The sequence below is a fragment of the Rutidosis leptorrhynchoides genome, chromosome 6, assembly GCF_046630445.1.
Source record: "Rutidosis leptorrhynchoides isolate AG116_Rl617_1_P2 chromosome 6, CSIRO_AGI_Rlap_v1, whole genome shotgun sequence".
Classification (NCBI taxonomy): Eukaryota; Viridiplantae; Streptophyta; class Magnoliopsida; order Asterales; family Asteraceae; genus Rutidosis; species Rutidosis leptorrhynchoides.
The window spans coordinates 368,033,296-368,046,415 of NC_092338.1; positions in this window are offsets into that span (position 1 = coordinate 368,033,296).

Sequence of the window (13,120 nt, forward strand, 5' to 3'; positions counted from 1 at the left end):
TAATATGAAAATGAACATGTATAGATAATCATATCGTAAAAATATTCGTGTGGATTGTTTTAATTTAGGGTAGTGATATATACACAACCAATTTTTACAAATACACAACCAAACATGTTTTACAGTGTTGTACTGTACAACACTGTAAAGCATGTTTGGTTGTGTATTTGTATAAAAATTGGTTGTGTATATATCATCACCCTTTAATTTACTTTAAACAATGATGGTAAAAATTTCTTCATCCAACGTATGAAAGTCTAATACATTATCATTATGTTTTATAGTACTGTATATGATATCACGTTTAAATTTATATTTAATGTTATGTTATGTAATGTATGATGAGTTTTCAGTAATAATCATACTCAATTACATAAAAATAAAATAATAACCATACTCCATTTATTTAACTTTGTTACTCCTTTAACTTCTTGTAGAGTAGTACTCAATTACACATAGAGCCCCAACCCGATCTCTATTTTTCATTAGTAATGAATTGTGGAGATAAAATATCATCATTTCATATCGTAATAATTACCAACCCATGCAACGGGTAATGATGGAATTTCATTATTACTGCTATCCTTAAGTGCATTCAACCCTACACGTGAGCCCTATGTTTTATTCATTTTTTTTTATTTTGTTTTAATTTACCAAATAACTAGTTTAAATTGTATTTTTGAAAGCTAATCACCAGTTAATTTGTACTCATCATTATTATACAATATATATTAGTATATATAAAAAAATATATCAAAATAAATAAGCGTGTAATACGAAAACGCTCTTTTTTCTAACGATTCATAACTAACTTTTTATTTTCAAATAGCTTTTACAAATCGCAATGACTTTTTGTAACCTTATAAAACAACATTGACCGTTCATGACTAATAAATATTAGGTTGCGACCTCAAATTTATTGATCATGACCGGTAAATATTGTTTCACAAGGTCGCAAAATATGCTTGCAATATGTGAGGGCTATTGAGCAAAATTTTTTTAAGGGTGTTGTAATTCGTTGAAAAGTAATATTTTATTACGTACCCAATAAATAATTATTGATCACTATTGATATGTATATGTAATTGACTGAAAACAATTTTCATTCTCTACAATACACCTTTGATTTCTCTAAATGTTTATTAACATATTTCTAAATAAATAAATGTTTAGCCATCTCTAACATATTCATTTCTCCATTCACTCTTTTAATTTTTAAGTTATATTATCCGTATCAAATGTTTTTAATTTTGTTTTTTTTTTTTTTTTAAAGTAGTTGTTCATGTATATATATTTTTTCGCTATAAATACATAAAACTTGATAACTAATCGGGAATATCTCATTCAAAAGATGAAACTCCAAAAATACAAGGAGACAACCACAGGAATGTTCGAGCCCAACCAAACATGAAAGAGCAAACAAGCGCTCACAACAAAGCATGAAAATAAAAGGAACTAAACAAACAAGAGATCACCAATTCAAATAACGAAGCGAAACCAACTAGAGTTCTCAAACATAACGTTGACGAAAGATTAAAGACCCTTTTCAGGTCGACAAACGGACATACCAAAGAACTAGAGCCTAACGGAAGCAAGCTTAAATGTCCTTAACAATTTTCGAAAAGTTCCTCATCCCTTCGCCTTGAACCAGACATCTGATCGGTCATTGTTTGACACGATCGTTTGTACTTAAACATGATAAAAGTGATTACATTTAAGTGAAAAACAAGATACTTTGATGAAATTTCGTCTATTTCAGGTGTGAAAAGAAGTTGGTGCAAAAAGATGCGAAAAATGGCGTTTGAAGTCGAGTTGTGAAAAAAGTTGGAAAAATCAGAAAAAGTACCAGCTCAATAAACATGGCGTAATTTACGCCCAAGGCACAACCAGCTCAGGAAAAAGAGGACTTTTGGGCGTAAAATACGCCAGAAAATCACTTGCCGGCATAATTTACGCCATGTCAGAGTAAATTACGCCAATGCAAAATTGCTGATTCCGGGTTTTTAGAGTTTTTTTCTTTGGGAACAAGTTGGCTATTCCCTATTTAAAGGAAACCGTTAGCCACGAATTAGGGACCCTTTTTCTTAGTTTTTAGAGCCCTAATCACATACAAAAACATCACAAAACATCATCAATCAAGGATTCAATTCAAGATCAAGGAGGTGTTCTTCATGCAATTTCAAGAAATCATCATGTTCATCATCTTCAACATGAGTGGCTAGTCTCTTTCTCTTTATTTCTTCCATGAACAATTAATGCATGTATTTTTCATTCAAGTTTTATGTGGTTTGTAATATTATGAAACTTATGTCTTTTTGATTGTAATGTTATGAACCGATTATCTATTGATTAATGCAAGTCTTATGATTTTGATTATTGCAAGTTGAGTTATAGTGATTTAACATTGTGTTCTTGATCCAACTTAGTGTTAATTAGATTAAGGATAAAGACATAGTGTCTAGGTTGCATAGTTCAATCTCAAAATAGTTAGAATTGGTAGACTTAAGAAATCTTGTCTATGAGATTTGATCAATACTTGATGAACATAAGACTTGTTTGAATGAATGCATGCTAGATTGGGATTATGAAGGAATAAAGGCTTTTAATCTCATTGTTTACATTTTAATCTTTTAATTGTGCTCTTAGCTTAAGTATTTAAGTTTTCAATTTAGTTGGTTATTCTTAGTTACTCATTAGTTAAACAAACAATCGAATCCTGAAAATTGCTTGCTTTTGACCACAATCTCTCGTGAAACGAATCCTACTTACCATAGCTAGTCTAGAGTATTTAGTTCATTTTTGGTTGGTACTTCGACACCGATCAAATTTTGGCGTCACTGTCGGGGAGAGTGTGTGCTTGATTGCAAGCTTTTATTTTTAATTGCTTTCTTTCAAATTTTGAAAAAGTCATAAAAATTATAAAACTTAAAAAATCAAAAAATATTTTTTCTTTTTACATTTAGTTTACTTTAGTTATTTATTTGCGTTAGTTTTGTTCGGCTTTACGCGTGGTATCTTTTGTTTTTGTGCTTGCACAATGGCGGAAAGAGACATACATGGAGTGAATTCGTACTACCAACCAGGTGAGTATGAGGATTCTTCACCCATTTTTTATCCGGCAACTCCGAATGTGGAAAACACCCGGAGATTTGAGGTCCGCCCTCAATTGATTGCTATTTTGACAACCTACCGAGGTTTGGCAACGGAAGAACCGTATGAGCACATCACCGAGTTCAATGAATTTTGTGCTACAAACCAGGTAAATAAGTTCATCGACGATGAGGTACGCGTTCTCCTATTTCCCTATTCGTTAAAAGATAAAGCAAAGCATTGGTTTTTGTCCTTACCTGCCCGAAGTATCACTACTTGGGCGCTGATGAAAAAGAAATTCCTTGAGGAATTCTACCCGATAAGTAAAACTTCGGATATGCGTATGCAAATTAAATCTTTTAGGCAATTGTCAAGTGAACTTTTTCATGAAGCATACGAACGTCTGAAGGAATTGCTTAGATCTTGTCCCCACCACGAAATACCGTAATGGTGATGTTAAAGCGAAGGGGTACGTAATACTATTAATTTTACTACGAAATACTATTAAATACGATACAATTTTACACAAGTTATTTATTTATTTATTGAATGGATATACCTAAACCTTGCTACAACACTTATAGGCAGTGTACCTAATCGTAGAGTAGTGTAGTTTTTAGTAAGTCCGGTTCGTTCCACAGGGAGCTAGCTGAGTTTAACGCTATATTTATTTTAAACTATATTTGTATAAATATATATATATATATATATATATATATATATATATATATATATATATATATATATTTATATATATATATATAAGTAGTAGTATTATTATTATAAAAGGGGATTTTTACCGTTTAGTGACCGGTTTGTTGATTTTATGTCTTAAGTCACAATTAAAACCTAATGTAAAATATTAAATATAAATACAACTTAATTTAAAGCGTAAAGTAAAAGACAATAAATATAAGTGCGATAATTAAAATGACGATAAATAAAAGTGCGATGAGATATAAAATAAAGGAATTATGCTTATTTAAACTTCCGTAATCATGATGTTCGACGTGTTGATTTTAATTTATTACCATGGGTTAATTATCCTTTGTCCTGAATTATTCGATATGTCCATCTGGGTTTTGTCCATAACAGTCCATTGGTCATAAATATAAAGTGTGAGTGTCCTCGTCAAATTACCCTTATACTCGAAGTCAAATATTCCAACTTATTGGGGACTTAAACTGTAACAAGGTCTTAATACTTTGTTAATGATTACACCAGGTTATCAACTGCGTGTAACCCAAGGTTTTAATACGTTGTTAACAATTACACCAAGTGTCCTTGTATGTAATCCACCCCTGTTTTAATGAGTCCATTGACTATTAATCCATCCCCGTGTCCGATCAAATGAACGATTATTAGTATTTATAAATATCCCGCCCATCGTATCCGATCGAGTGTATGTGGTTATTTATAATTACCTCAAATTGTAAATCTCTATATTAAATTAATGAACTATCATTCAGTTAAACAAATATAAAGCCCATTAATAGCCCATAGTCCAATGTCCACAAGTGTCGGTCTTTTGTCCAAACCCCAATTATGGTCCAAAGCCCAATAACCCCGTCTTAATATTTAATCCAACATCACGATTACTTCGGCTTAAATAAACATAATAATAACTTAGCTACGAGACATTAATTTAAAAAGGTTGAACATAACTTACAATGAGTATTAATCGCGTAGTGTTATACGGACAAAATTTCGACTTACAAACTTAAAACATTCGCCACTATAACCTTATTATTATTAACTTAATATTAAAATTATAATTATAATAAATATAAATATATTTGAGAGAGTGCAGAGAATTGTATGATGAAGGTGTAAATAACTCGTCGCCCAAACTTGCAATTTATAGCACTTGGCCTAACTTTTTACTCCATGCGATCGCATGGAGTTTGTTCTTCCAGGTCATGCGATCGCATGGCCACCTGGGATAGCTCACATACTTTTGTTTTCTTGTTTGCCGACGGTTTTTAATAATATAATATAATATATATAATTTTATATAATTATATATATATTATATTATATTCATGTGCATAGTTGACTTGTACTTTCAGTTCCGTTGAGTCGCGCGTTGATAGTTGGTTCATGTCCCGGTTCTGAATTTTCGAACGTCCTTTCGTATGATTTAATATCTTATACTTTGTGTTTCACGGCTTGTACTTTTGTAATTTTTAGACGTTTCTCATCAATAAATTGAACCATTTGGATTGTACTTTGTATTTTTTTTTTAGCTTTTTGATCGTTTGTGTCTTCAAATTGTCGAATCTGTCTTTTGTCTTCACCTTTTATTATTTAAACGAATATCACTTGTAAATAGAACAATTGCAACTAAAAGCTTGTCTCTCTTGAAGGATAATGCTATGAAATATATGTTCGTTTTTAGCATTATCAAATGGGAACTTGTCAAAGTTTTTTATGATGGTCTTGACTCGCAAAATCGACAATTCTTATTAGTGGCTAGTGGTGGTGTGTTTATGACTCGAACTAGTGAGGATGAGTGTGCATTTTCGAGCAATTGAGCAAGGGTTCAAAAACTCAAGCTTCTGTTGAACGAAAAACTCACAATTCTTCCCAAGTTAACCATGTGTCTAAATTGGGAGGGTCGACTAGGAATTTAGAAAAGGAATTAGATGAGATAAAATTGTTGCTTCCCATGTTTAACAACCCGAACCAGGGTGGTAATTTTAATTCTGTGCAGGTTCAAGAAGTGTGTTAACTATGCGGGGATTCTTTATATTATGCAAATGGATGTAAGCAATGAAATCCACCAATGACGGAAGAGCAAGTGAACGAGATTCAAGGGCAAAAATATGATCCATATTCCAACACCTACAACCAAGGATGGAGAAATCATCCAAACTTTAGCTGGGACAACAATAACACATTGAATGCACCAAACCAACACCAAAACTATTACCCGAACTAAAACAACAACCAATACCAAAGGCAAAACTAAAACCAAAATCATAACTATCAAAACCAAAACTTGTCTCAAAATAATCAACAAAGTCAATCCTCAAGCACGGATGCTAGGATGGAGTCATTCATGGAAGAAATGAAGAAGACTTTGGAAATTCAAAATAAGTCAATTACGACATTGGGTAAGCAAATTGGTCAAGTGGAGGAGGAAAAGGCAACACGAGAATTGGGTACAATTCTGAGTTATACATTGCTAAACCCGAATCATGAATTACAAGGAAGGGGACATGAAGTGAACATGGTGGGCACTTTAAGGATTGGAAAGACATATGATAACAAGGTAAAAATGCCCAAAAAATCAGAAATCAAGTATGGTCCAGGTAAGTCTCCTATTTTACATGATTTAAGTAATGATGCTAATGAGGTTCCTGTAGATTTTGGGGTTGAGAATCTTTATGATAAATCAAAAATTTTCAAAATTGGGGAAACAGATGTGGATACTAATACCATTCAATTTCCCAAGGCTTTGGAGTCCCCAAACCAATTCCCTTATGGGAAAAAGGGACAAAAAACGGATGATATGTGGGAGATCTTTAAACAAGTAAAAAATCAATATCCCACTTATTGATGCAATCAAACAAATTCCAGCATATGCTAAATTTTTAAAGGATTTGTGCGTTTAAAAACACAAACTCAAAGCATCATTGCCCAAAAAGGTGAAATTAACAGAGAAAGTGAGTGCGGTCATTTCTGGTTCACTTCCATCTAAGTTTAAGGACTCGAGGACACCATTAATTTAGATTAGGGTGGGTAATGTTAATGTCAAAAAGGCTTTATTGAATTTGGGGGCTAGTATTAACATACTTCCATCAAGTTTTGTTGACCGGTACGAGTTGGGAACTTTAAAACAAACTGATATTCTCATCCAACTTGCGAAACTGATCAATAAGAACTCCAAGGGGCATGCTATAAAACGTGATTGTAAAAGTGGAAGACTTTTATTACCCGGTAGATTTTATAGTTATGGACATTGAGACCAACTTTAGGGATACCCAACCGACGATCATTCTTGGTCATCCATTTTTGCCACAATTGATGCTCTTATAAATTGTAGAACTGGGTTTATAGACATTTATTTTGGTAATAAGAGATCACAGATTAATATATTTAATTCATTACATACACCAAATGTCCAGGATTGTTTTATGTTAGATACTAACCATGAACAGGTTCAAAAGTATGCACCGGGTATGAACGAGGAAGAGGATGTAAGGAAATTTAGTGAAGAAGGTATGACGAGTGAATTCATGGAATCTCAAATAAGAACTAATGCAGAAATTTTGATGAGACAACAAGTGTCGATACAAAATCTTGAGTGCGAGATGAAAAATTTGAGTCAAGTTCTTGAAACCAATTTGAGTTCATCTATTAGCACCACTTGTTCATTACCGATGAAAGAAACTGTGATGGCAGTATCCATATTTATTGGGGTAGATGAAAAAGTTTCTAAATGTGAAGAGTAAGAACATTTAGTAACCCCGAAGATGATTAGGCCCTACCGACCACCACCAATGAAAAAATCAAATGAACATATATCTAGTGATAATAAAATGGATAATGTTTGTGTTCCGAATGGGTTTGTTGGTGCACTTGATGAGTCTAGAGAGTTCGATGGTAAGGTAGTCACAATAACCGGAGGAACCGTAGAAAAACTTGTTGAAAGGTTTGGAGGTCACAAGATAAAAATGAATAAGAATGTGAAGGTGAATTCTCAAGTTAATTATGAGGTGTCTTCAAATTTAGAGGATATCTTGAACGGCCTAAGTGTGGGGGAGACGAGGAAAATCTACCACGTATTTTTGTGAGATCGCATGATAAGGTAGAGGAAGATAAGGATGACCCGGTGATTGATAGTTCCATGAAGAAATTACATAGAAGGGTCCATGATGCGAGGAGTAGAGGAGATGAAAGTTTGAGTAACCGTTTTGTGCATAACTTGTCTCCTAAAAAAGATAATTTGTTTGAGTTAATGCATGTGGTAAAGGAAGATGATGCATGGTTGGAGTCTAAGTTGAGGAAAGTTAGAAAAAGTGAAGGTTCTCATAAAGTGAAAGACCGAGGAACCTTTTACAGTCCCGGAATTAGCTAAAGTAGAGAAAGAGTCGTATGCACGACTCGAAAATAAAAACTGCACAAACTATATGTAGAGTTTGTAAGTCATCTTTATATTATTCTTACTTTGTTTTATTTTTATTAATTTAGTTTACATGAACTTTGTGGGTATGTTCACTGCAAGCCCCCACGAGACAAAAACTAGTCCACCCGAGGGAATCAGATGGTTTAAAGGCTTGTTGCACATGCTAAGTGCAATCGTGTTCCTTACGAAAGTGGGTTAGTTAGATATTACATTTTCTTGTTGTTTTTGTTTTGTAAGAATAAAGTTGTATGGAAGGACACATGTTTATGTGATGAAAGTTGGGAAGTTCGTATGCTTAATACGGTTGCTATGGAAGTTGATTTTATCCTCGGGTAATATTGTTCTTTTTCTTTTTCTCTTTGTTTGATTTCTCCACTTTTGTTAAAAATTATTTTAATATGCATACGAGGACGTAGCATGACTTAAGTGTCGGGGGGAGGAAGGAAATATTCATATTTAGCTTAGCTTGATCAATTGAAATTGGTTGTGGTTTTTGTTTTATGAGTAAATGAATTTTAATCGCCTATGTGGTCAATTTTTTTAATTTTTAAGGCTATAATTGAGATGTTTACTCATGAGAGCACCGTAGTGATTAAAAATCAATTTGGAGTTTTTGAACTTGGCCGGTGAGGTATGATAGTGTTAGGTGATTTATTAGATTCATTTGACCTTATTGACATTGGCCTATAAACTTTAAGTATATGTATTCTCATGGAAGAACAATAATAAAAATGAGATCCGAATGTTGTACTTTAGGTAACATGTATGATAAAGAAACACTTTAGGACTTTTAAACCATTTTTATTTTACACCATTTTTAAGGCAGTCCACCCAGGTCGTTAGTACACAATTGTGTACTAGAATCAATTAGTTACCATTAGCAGCCCGAGCCTTTAGAATAAAAACCAAAGAACAACCAACTTCCCATTTCTACCGTTATTTTTGGTTATTAATGTCGAATTTAATCTTACTTTATCTTGTTTAGACGTACTAACATTAGGTGACAACGCAACTCATGGTGTGGCTGCTGGGGGTCACGTTAAAATTTCTAAACCTTGTAAAATTTGATTGGTTCGACATTCGTAACTGATTTACACCAATTTTTATCCGAGTCATGACTAACCTGATAAACCCAACCGGATGTAATTTAACCCATCTTGTGTTTCTTTTGATATGTTACCTAGGTACATTTGTATTTATTGTTAAAAGATTAAGTATGGATCATGAAAAAGTTGTGAAGGATATTTGTTTAACTTAGTTCTAAGTGTTGATCCATTTGTTGATTTGGGAAATGATTGAGGCTTATAATGTTATGCATAACGTTGAAATTAGTAAGTTAAGGAAATGTGCTATGAGGAAAACCTTTGTGGTTGATGTATTGGAGGTGGAAAATTGTTTGAGGTATTGAGTGATTGACCCGAATTGCCTTTACATATCAATTAATGGTTAAAATTGTTTGGCGAAAAGTTGTTTGAATGGTAAAAAGAAGATCATCTGGGTGTTGTTGTCTTATAGTTAAAAACAGATTTGTTTGAGGGCAAGCAATAGCCAAGTGTGGGGGGTTTGATCGGTCATTGTTTGACAGAATCGTTTGTACTTAAACATGATAAAAGTGATTACATTTAATTAAAAAACAAGATACTTTGATGAAATTTCGTGTATTTCAGGTGTGAAAAGAAGTTGGTGCAAAAGTTGGAAAAATCAGAAAAGTACCAGCTCAATAACACTGACGTAAATTACGCCAGACATGGCTAATTTATGCCCAAGGCACAACCAGCTCAGGAAAAAGGGGACTTTTGGGCGTAAAAATATGTCAGAAAATCACTTGGTAGCGTAATTTATGCCAGGTCAGAGTAAATCACGCCAATGCAAAATTGCTGATTCCGGTTTTTTAGAGTTTTTTCTTTGGGAACAAGTTGGCTATTCCCTATTTAAAGGAAACCCTTAGCCACGAATTGGGGACCTTTTTCCTCGGTTTTTAGAGCCCTAATCACATACAAAAACATCACAAAACATCATCAATCAGGGATTCAAGTCAAGATCAAGGAGGTGCTTTTCATGCAATTTCAAGAAATCATCATGTTCATCATCTTCAACATGAGTGTCTAGTCTCTTTCTCTTTATTTCTTTCATGAACAATTAATGTATGTATTTTTCATCCAAGTTTTATGTGGTTTGTAATATTATGAAACTTATGTCTTTTTGATTGTAATGTTATGAACCGATTATCTATTGATTAATTCAAGTCTTATGATTTTGATTATTGCAAGTTGAGTTATAGTGATTTAACATTGTGTTCTTGATCCAACTTAGTGTCAATTAGATTAAAGATAAAGACATAGTGTCTAGGTTGCATAGTTCAATCTCAAAATAGTTAGAATTGATAGACTTAAGAAATCTTGTCTATGAGATTTGATCAATACTTGATGAACATAAGACTTGTTTGATTGGATGCATGCTAGATTGAGATTGTGAAGGAATAAAGACTTTTAATCTCATTGTTTACATTTTAATCTTTTTTTTGTACTCTTAGCTTAAGTATTTAAGTTTTAATTTAGTTGGTTAATCTTAGTTACTCGTTAGTAAAACAAACAATCGAATTCTGAAAATTGCTTGCTTTTGACCACAATCTCCCGTGGAACTAATCCTACTTACCCTAGCTAGTCTAGAGTATTTAGTTCATTTTTGGTTTGTACTTCGACATCGATTAACATCCCTTACGAGTCTACTTAGGCTTGGGCAGGATGTTTGAAGGATCACTAAAATTAATAAGAATGACATCTACTTTAACGCCCCCAATATCCTTCACCATTTCTTCAAATTTAGCAAAAGAAGAGTCCAGAGTAGGTTTAGGATTTGCATTATCCAAATCCGAATAGTCCAATAGGCTTTTTTACGATTGACTTTTCGAACTTAGACGCAACAGAAGCGAAGTATTGAAGGCCTTTAGAGCCACCACAAAAATAAACGAAGTCATGCTCTTGTGGGAGAGGGCGGGGCATCAATATTCGTGACAGAAATGGAAGCAACATGACGAAAGATGGCAATGGATCGGATATGGATAGAGTGATCTCATATACATATCCATTTAAAATTTTAAATCCATATTCATAGCCATTTAAATATTTTTCATCAATCCATTTCATATTTGTTGAATTAAACAGGTTAATAAATATGTGTTGAATGTTAAGTTATTTTTTTAAATATTTTTATTATGTTTAATTTTAACGAATATAGATATTGTAATTTGATAAAATTTATAATCAAGAACGTGTAATCCTTTATCGTCAATACAACAAAATATGCAAGTACTGATTAATGTTACGTGTGATCTCTAAGAATATTAATTAGTCGCACATGTTTTGAACTACTTTTGGTTATTATATAAATATTGTCCCGCTTTGACTTTCTGAATCCTTTTGTGTACAACTTGGGCATTAAATAAGATTTTTTTGTTATATAATATTTGATGAAAGTTATTCTATTGAAAATGCATTTCAAAACCGAATCTGTTCATATATTTTCATCAAATATTATACACCACAAATAAAAATTTTCAAAGTCAAAATTTAAAAATAAACACTTTGAAAAGTCAATCGTGACTGTTAATTTGGGGCGTAGAGAGTATAAGATATATGAAGTCAATAATATTCACAAAGTTATATTTTCACAATCAATATTTTCGATAACATTTTCAATAGTTTATAATGTATCTGTATAGGGATATGTAAATCCATATGCATACAGTTTAGTAAATTTGAATATATTTATATGTATATATGTATTTCGGGTGATAAATAGATATATCCGTTGATTATAGATTGTCATCCATATCCGATTCACTAATTTTTCACGTCATCAATATCTATATCTGTTGGTCCCAATTGAACATCACGAATTATCGTAGAGGGGTGAATACAATTCTTTTCCCAATTAAAAGAGTTTTAACAGTTGAGATAAGTTAGCAAAAAATTTTAAACAAACACAATTCCGAGTAATTTTCTACTTATTCTTTTTATTGATATAATCTCAAAGAATCACTATTATCTTAGAGCGGAATGAACCCACCCTTGTGGTCTAGCGGTTCACCCCTTTGTACTTGTGCATTGGGATGGGGAGGTCTCAAGTTCGAGTCCCTCCTCTTAAAAATATTCGTGGGATTTATTTTCTGAAAGCCGAATTGTTCCAAGGAAGGTTTTACCGACCCGTATCCAGGACCCAGGTTCGACTGCCTGCCCCTTGGGATGGTATAAGGTTCGGATCCCCGTACTACGGTTCGGGTTTCCTGCCCAAAAGCGCGTGCGTGCGTGAAAAATGATAGTATTCGATGCCAACAACTTGCCTTTCAAAAAAGATAAAAAATCTTAGAGCGAAATAAATAATAGGTTGATGCAGATTACGTCTTGATAGATCAGATACACTGAAAGCATATACAAGATTTAACAGACTCGGTCTATTTAAATACCACACCACTAAATATTACATTTGCGGATTCATCTATTTGTAGAGAGTCTATTAACCATGTATTGGTTCTGTTGTCCGCTGATTCAAAAGATGTTTGTACTTCAGTCGACAACTGTCGCAGATAGCACATGACTCCCTTACTTATTTTAGAACTAATTCAAGAACAACCAAATATGGATGGACATACTATTTGAATAAATAAATAAAATGCTGTGCTCCCAAGGCGTTGATAAAGTATTAACCATGAACTGCGCATGGGTTAAATTCTACATTCCACTGTTGTCTTGTAAGGTCACTTGTCAGTCGCCGACTTGTGTCCTTATATCTCAACCCCGTCTTCGATGTCAGTTGAATAACATGCTTTGATATAAACAACACATGAAACGATTATGCATGTAATGGTGCATAATTTGTCTAAGTGTTTTGCGTTGGTTA